The sequence below is a fragment of the Arachis hypogaea genome, chromosome 7, assembly GCF_003086295.3.
Source record: "Arachis hypogaea cultivar Tifrunner chromosome 7, arahy.Tifrunner.gnm2.J5K5, whole genome shotgun sequence".
In the NCBI taxonomy this organism is placed as follows: Eukaryota; Viridiplantae; Streptophyta; class Magnoliopsida; order Fabales; family Fabaceae; genus Arachis; species Arachis hypogaea.
The window spans coordinates 23,877,575-23,885,197 of record NC_092042.1 but is presented as its reverse complement, the minus strand read 5'-3'; the positions used below and the strand labels follow the sequence as shown (position 1 = coordinate 23,885,197).

Below are 7,623 nucleotides of genomic sequence, written 5' to 3'. Positions count from 1 at the left end.
AATTCCTGGACAAACTTTTGATTTTCTTACAACCTTGCCACAATATCAGTGTATACCTTTATCTGATTGAATACCTAAATGTCTTTCAGGATTTTCGAAAAATTGTTTTGGCCTTAACCCAAATGACTTTCATTTTTCAAACCTCACCTATTCACTCTTTTACTTGCAAACTATTTAGACAAAATGCAATTTAGTTTTTTTTAACCATATTGCAGTTTTGATATATGTTTCTGTCACCCTTCTGTGAAATGCGAGTTACATACCTTTCTTTTAGCACATGAGATGATCTTCTTACAGTTTTTCATTTTTTTATGTATTCAAATGTATTATGTGTACTTAATCATAAATTTTAAACCTTGAGAGTGTCATCACTAGTTTTAGTTAACCTTCTTCTATGATTTCATACTTGTTAACTCAACTTGATTTAGTTCCAAACTACTGCCTTGCTTATCCTTTTTGTGTTCCTATCGGTTATCTCTGATTCAGGAGTCATCCTTGAGGTTGTTAAACTGAATTTCTTTCCAATACTCTTCATCAATTGTACATCCTTGTTTACTTGTAGATTCAGTAGTTCTCTCAAAACTCTTACGGAGATTATCCTTGTTGTTTGTCCTTCTTTTTCAAAATCTTTTATCTGTCTGAGTAAACTCGAGAATTATTTTGATGTCACGTGCGATCTTTAGGTATAGTAATGCAATGCGTTAGTTCTTTAAGACCTGTTTATGGATACGGAAGGTGAAACGGTAAGTGTGTAACGTTATGAGAAGTTGTGGGAGTTTTGTTTCTCGTGGAAGAGTCTGTGGATGTTAGGTTTGGGACCAGTTCATGGAGTGGCGGCATATCGGTTGATGAGTACTGCTCAACACTGGTGGCAGGAGAAGTGCCGACTGTTTCTTTTGTGATTTTTACTTATGATTTTCAGTTTCAAACTGGTATGGTTTTGAACCATGTTGAAAAGGGTTTTAAAGGCTAACATGATTTTCAAATTTGCTTTGAAAACTTTTGGTTTAAATGTTTTGCTTTTGAAATTAAATCAAAACTCTTGGTCTGAATAATATGGTTTAAAGAGAAAGTGAGTTTTACGATTTTCTTGATTTGTGATTTGGTTTATAATTTATCTTATCAAAACGAGATTTAAATTGAAAGGTTTTGATTTAAGAACAAATGAATTTTTGATCCTTTTAAAAAAGCTTTCCTAATGAACTGATTTAGATTGAACTTGTTTTTACAGCTTTGCGAAATGTTACAAAAGCATTCTTTGGTTTTGAAACTACATCGGAAATTCTTGGTTTGGAGGATATTGTTTAAAAAGAAAAGTGAGTTCTCTGATTATGCTCATTTGTGAATTTGGTTTCCAAATTATCTTATCGAAAGGAATTTAAACTAAGAAGTTTTTATTTACGAACAACCATGATTTCAAGTAGTTGACTTTCGAGTAAACGATTTTTGGCTCTTTTGAAAAAGTTTTAACAATGAACTCATTTATATGGAACTTGATTTAAAGGTTTCAAAAAGTATTACAAAATTGGTAATTATTTTAAGAAAAACTTTGGATGCGTAATGACGATAATCAGAGTACGCAGCGGAAGGAGAAAGGGAACATCGACATGGTAGGGCGTTTTGATAGGGATATGTCGCGTAACTCGGATTTTTGAGGGCGAAAATCTTTTTAAGGAGGGGAGGATGTAAGAATCCGCGTTTTCACGTAAACTGTTTTAATAAAATAATTATAGTTTCTGGAATATATTCAAAATTTAGAAGTTTTAATTTGAAAATATAACGGTGAAATTTGGTTTCAGTGAATTTTTCAGAGTCAAAAAATGTATTTTCTGAGAAAAACCGAGAAAAGTCGTGAACCAGCAGAACTGGTTTAAGTCTATCCGGAGCTGTGTTTTTAGAAAAATAAGATTTTATAAAATTGGTTTATTGTTTTAAAAGGACAAAACTAATTTTTGAATTGAAAACCGGACACTAATCTTAAAAGTTTTGACCAAAAGTGGGCCAAACAAACCAAAAACGCTAACAGGTTGGACTGGGCCCAAACCGGGCCCAAGACCCAACATATATAAGCTCAATTAATGAGCTTTGAGCTCATTTTGACCTAACTTGAGAGAGGAGAGCCGTGGATTGAGAGAGGGGAGGTGGTGGTACTATTCATCATCACCTTCCGGAAGCCATAACTTGAGCTACGGACCTCCGATTGACAAGCCGTTTGTGGCCACGCAAAGCTCTCGACAAGATCTTCCTTTCTATCTAAAAAAATCTGGTAAGGGCTCACACCTCACTCTCTAGTTTTGTGCCCTAGCAGTTCTGCATTTTTAAGTTTAGTTCTTGAGCAAGTTTTGTGGTTTTGCTTGTTTAGGTGATCTCTAGTAGCGGGTAAATGTTGGATTTTACCCCTAATCACGTTGGGTAAGGTAAGGTTTTACTAAACCCTTGTGTTTAGTTATTTTGTGTATCTTAGGTTTTGATGTTGGTATGTATATGTGATATTAGATTGAGTTTTGGTGTTTGTTGGAGTTGATTGAGGCTTTGGAGCAAGCTTGGTGGCTTCGTTTTGATGTTGGGAATGTTTTGGGAATCGGCCAAGGTAAAGTTTTGGTTTTCTTTATGTAATATATAATGTTCATGGACACTTAGGCTAGTGGCCCATAGGATAGGATTGAATTGGAAATGTGGTTGTTGTGGTATATGTATGATGAAGGTGATTGTTGAGGATTATTGGTGATAATGATGTATTATGATGTTGATTAATATTAGTTATTGTTTGGTGATAAATTGTTGGAATTGATGAGGATTTATAGTGGTTGTTGAAGTTGGTTGGTTGATGATGCTTGATGAATTGATTTTTGTAAATGTTATTAAATAATGATATTGAGGTATGAGGTATATTGAATTTTGATGAGTGTTGAAGGGGTTGATAATTTGAGATATTAAAGTTGGATGTGGTAAAGTTGAATGATGATGGAAGTAGTGAGAAGTCATGTTGATGTTAATAAGGTTAATGGAAATTTCGAAAATGTGAATTAGATTGGATTTAGAATTGTTGGATGGTTTAGAAGGTTATATGAGTGAGAAAATGGTTAAGGTAGTGTTTGTATGATTTTGGACTGTTTTGGTATGGTTGATATGTGATTGAATTTGCATTGGATTGAATTTTGGTTAAAATTGAGGTTATGTGGTTTTTGGGTAAAAGTTGGTTTTTGGTGAACTTTGTCTGATCATAACTTTCGCCTCGATTTTCAAAATCTGATGAAACTTGTCTAGAAATAAAGATCTTCGAAAACTCTTTAAATTGATATAAAGTTTGAGAAAAATAAAGTTTTGTAGAGGGAGTTATGATCATTCAAAGTTGGTGTTGAAAATCTAAAATTCCACAAAGTTGCAGAATTTCAGGATTTTCTGATATGTGCAGACGCACAGCCATGTGCGCATGCACAACTCTACGAATAGTTAGACCTATGCGGGCGCACAGACCTGTGCATATGCACACGCAAGGGAAGGCTTACTATTTTGAGCGCTGGCACGGCTGGTGCGCGCACACATCAATGAAATATTACGACCTGTGCGGACGCACAGCCCTGTGCACAAGCACAAGTTGGGAAGGGTCGTCTGTTGGGGTGCTCGCACAGCTTGTGTGAGTGAGCAGACTTTATAAATTTTAGTACCTGTGCATACGCACACCCCTGTGCGTACGCACACTTTCAAAATCTTCCTGGGTGTGCGCACGCACACCTCTGTGCGAATGCACACACCCTGTTTCATAATTTTAAACTTTGTTTTCAACTATTTCACCTTCCAGACAAGGTTGTAAGCTTCTATAACACCACTTTAAGACTCTTGGGCTTATCTTTGAGCATTGAAACATGGGAGAAGATCTTAGGAGTGTTTATTTGGGTTTTTAATTAAAAGTTTAGCGAACGGAGGCTTAGGTTTCTGGTTTATTGAGGATGAGTTAGTTGAGAGAGAAGGAAGAGTAGTGAACTTGATGATTACGGACGACGAATTAAGAAAGTGATGAACTGAGGGATTCAGAATGGAGAATCATGAATTGATGATGGTTGTGATGAGTCGAGGACTCAAAGAGAAATGATGATCTTGATGGATGTTGAGAGTGTGCTAGGCACTATATCTTTGGGTTAAGTACGATGAAAACTTAAAGAGGAATGATGCTCTTGTTGAATGTAGAAAGTGTGCCAGACACTATATCCTTGGGTTAAGTATGATTGTGTGCAGGGTATTATGTCCCTGGAATTGAATTATGATTGATAATCTTTTCTGCTGCAAGAGTGTGCCAGGCACTATATCCTTGGGTTATGCATGCAAGTGTGCCCGACACTATATCCGTGGGTCAGTAGAGTGTGCTCGGCACTATATCCGTGGGTGTGGCAGAAAAGCTACATCCGAAAGGATGTGTCAGGTTGGCATTTATAGACTGACAAGTGATATCACAAGCCAAATAGGATAGACATTCATCATACGCATCCTCTATATGCTTGCTTGCTTTGCTTCCTTGAGTTTGCCTAATTGTATAACATGCCTAATTGCTTCTTGAACTATTTGCTGTATATGAATATTATCTGTGTTTTATTTGCTTGCATTAATTGTGTTTGACTGGTGCTTAGGAGGTTAGGTAGGCGGTGGCGATGGGATCGCACGGAGGTTATGTTGGCGAAGGCTGTGGGATACAGCGGTGTGAAGTATTAGTTAGAACTCCTCTAAGTTAGATAACCCAGTTTATGGTTTAAGTTCTTTATTTATTTATATCATTAAGCTTGAATATCCGTATGTGATGTGGAGTTCTAGGATTGCATTCGGCGTCCCGGGGCCTTACATCTTACATCATTGGGCACTGTTACCATACTGAGAACCTCCAGTTCTCATTCCATACTTTGTTGTTGTTTTTCAGATGCAGGTCGTAATCTACTTCAGTGAGATTGTGGATATGGTGATGGAGCGGAGCATGGTTTGTTCCTTGTTTATTTCTGTTTTACTTTCATCATAGTATTCTCTCACCTTTTGTATATTTATCTTTATGGCCTTAGAGGCTTACTTGAGAGATAGGATGTATAAGCTGTTTTGATCCTAAAACTCTGTATCTCTCTATTTGTAACTAGTTGGCTTAAACTCCGCAAGCTGCGGCAAATTTCCTATGTCTATATTACTATATCTATACATCTGTTCTATTCTCTTGCACCTATATCTTGTATCTTGTGCGTTAGTTTCGTGTGAATGAAATTCTGTTTTTGAGCTCACTCCTTCATCAGGCTTTTAGATTATATTATTTCTTTCTATATATAAATATGTATAAGCCTTAGAATTGTCGTAACCTCTTATTAACCTTTGCCTTACGGCTAGAGGTAAAGTTTAGGGTAATTGGGGTGTTACAACCTGCACCACCACAAAGACCCAAGCTACCCACAATTAGACCTACAAATCCAGTGGCTCTAGCACCACCATCGAGGGCACCAACAACACCTTCTATCATAGTAACAAGACCAACTGTCAGTCTTGAAACAATGAGAGCAGCAATTAGTGCAACAACATTTAGGTTCATGCAATTTATGCCTACACCAACTTTGGGACAATAACCAAAAGGTGGACCTAAGGCCTCAGTCCTAGATAGCAAACGAAACTAAAATGTTCTTGGTCTTTGTTAGATTGGTTTTTTGTGTGTTTTGAATTACAACTTCATCTACACTTTGGGTTTAGGATTTCTTTTGATATATGTCTTTTGTTTTTATTTTCATGTTGCTGTTATTTTGTCAAACTCTATGCGCTACCGAATCTATATATTGTTAAAACAGTATCAAATTCACCTAAAACATATGTTTCTAATGTTATGTTACTAATGCAAACTATGTTACATTCCGCAATACAAGTTTAGCAATGAAATTTAGTAGGCAACAATAAACTAATCTTTCATTCATATGAAACAACAAATACAAGTTCAACAATGATCATGATAAATAGCACCATTACAATTCTAATATCTTTTGGTTGCAACATTAAGTAATGAAATTAAGTTCACAACTACATTCAAAACAACCCCAATTACAATACCCAGTAGCTAGGTGTCTATCCTCTTCAAATGCTCCTCAACAATACTTGACCTCATACCTACATGCCTTATCTTTATGTCCTTGTCTAAACCTTTCATCCTTTCACTGACTCCAATTTTCAATCTCCTCTTCCACTTCATCAGCCCAAATAAAATACTCACATTTTGTTCATTTTCTGTCAGAAAAATTAGAGAGAAACGATTTAATAATGTAAAAAAATTATAACATCTTTCTTAACATGCTTCAATCAATACCATAGAAGCTTCATACCTGCCAAAATGGACAATGAAAGAAGCTTCATCCGCAACAGTTTTCAACTTCAGCATTACAATCTCATCATGGCAGAAGCAAGTTCCATGAAAGGGTTTTCCCCTTCATCTATTGCGTACCTCGTAGTTTTTATCGTACATAGAAGCATTGTTCTCGGTCGACAACGAGTCCTTACCCATTCTTTCTCTATCAGTGGCAATGTTTGGAGCAGAGCCAAATTTTTCAATTTGGGAATTCAGGGTTCACCATTATAGACGACGATGATTTCATACACACACTGTATATTTAATCCTCCATGTAAGTATTTAATGTGCCACATAGGCATCTCCGTTAATGTCCAAAGTCAATTGTTAAAGTTCAATCCAATTTGTCAAATGAAAAAGAAATATTAGGAGACATTTTGTCAAAAATAAATGTTAGGATTCATTTTGTCAAAAATAGAATTTTTTGAAATCCAAAATAATAATTTAATCTATTTTAAAATAAATTAATTTTTTACAAAAAACTACTTTAATAACATAATATTTAATCAGTTTATTTCAAAACTAAATCTTATAAAATATATAAGTATAATATATTATCATTATTACTGATTTTCTTATGTAACAAAAAAAAAACTGAAAATGATCATGTTACAAAAAGAATAATAACATTACTCAATAAAACACGATGTATAATAATCATATAATATTATAGGTCTTTAATAGTTATAAATGTATTTTCAATCCAATTTGTTGCATGACAAAAAATATTAAACTTTGGCATATACCGTTATATGATATTTATCCTTTCTTTTGAATTCAAATAAATGAAATAAAAGAAGGAACCGTGGCTATCTTTTAATTAAAATCTCAAAAACAAGAACCATGAAAAAATGGTCCTAAGGTCACAAATAAAATTTTATGCAAACAGTATATACCAATTAAATTTTTTTTTATTCTTGAATACCTCTAGATATTTCTGATGGAATGAGACAATATATATATATTAATACAGTAGATCCAAATTAAATTTTGCCAAAAGGTAAAACTTTATCAAATTTGAGTCTAAAACAATTAATCCATGAGGTGAAACAAATTGTTGCATGTATGAATAAAAAAATTCCAAATTCAAAGAAAATAATGCACGTCAATTGAGATAAATTAATTAGTTCTCAATGATTTAATCATAAATAGTTCTCATACATTTATTAAAAATTTTAAAATTTTTTTGAGAGTATAAAAGCGTACTTAAATTTATGAGTATGATTAGAAGAGTTTAATTTTTTTGATATTTTTCAATTAAAATCTTT

The 7,623-nt window shown here is 34.2% G+C and overlaps 1 long non-coding RNA gene across 1 annotated transcript; it reads right to left on the bottom strand.

Annotated features, from left to right (window-relative positions):
• Positions 1 to 5,895: 5,895 nt before the first annotated feature.
• On the bottom strand, positions 5,896 to 6,612 carry LOC140174214 (uncharacterized). The gene is made up of 2 exons (XR_011863453.1): positions 6,333 to 6,612; positions 5,896 to 6,237 (listed from the first exon to the last, which is right to left on the bottom strand). It is a non-coding gene; the product is annotated as an uncharacterized lncRNA (long non-coding RNA).
• Positions 6,613 to 7,623: the final 1,011 nt, after the last annotated feature.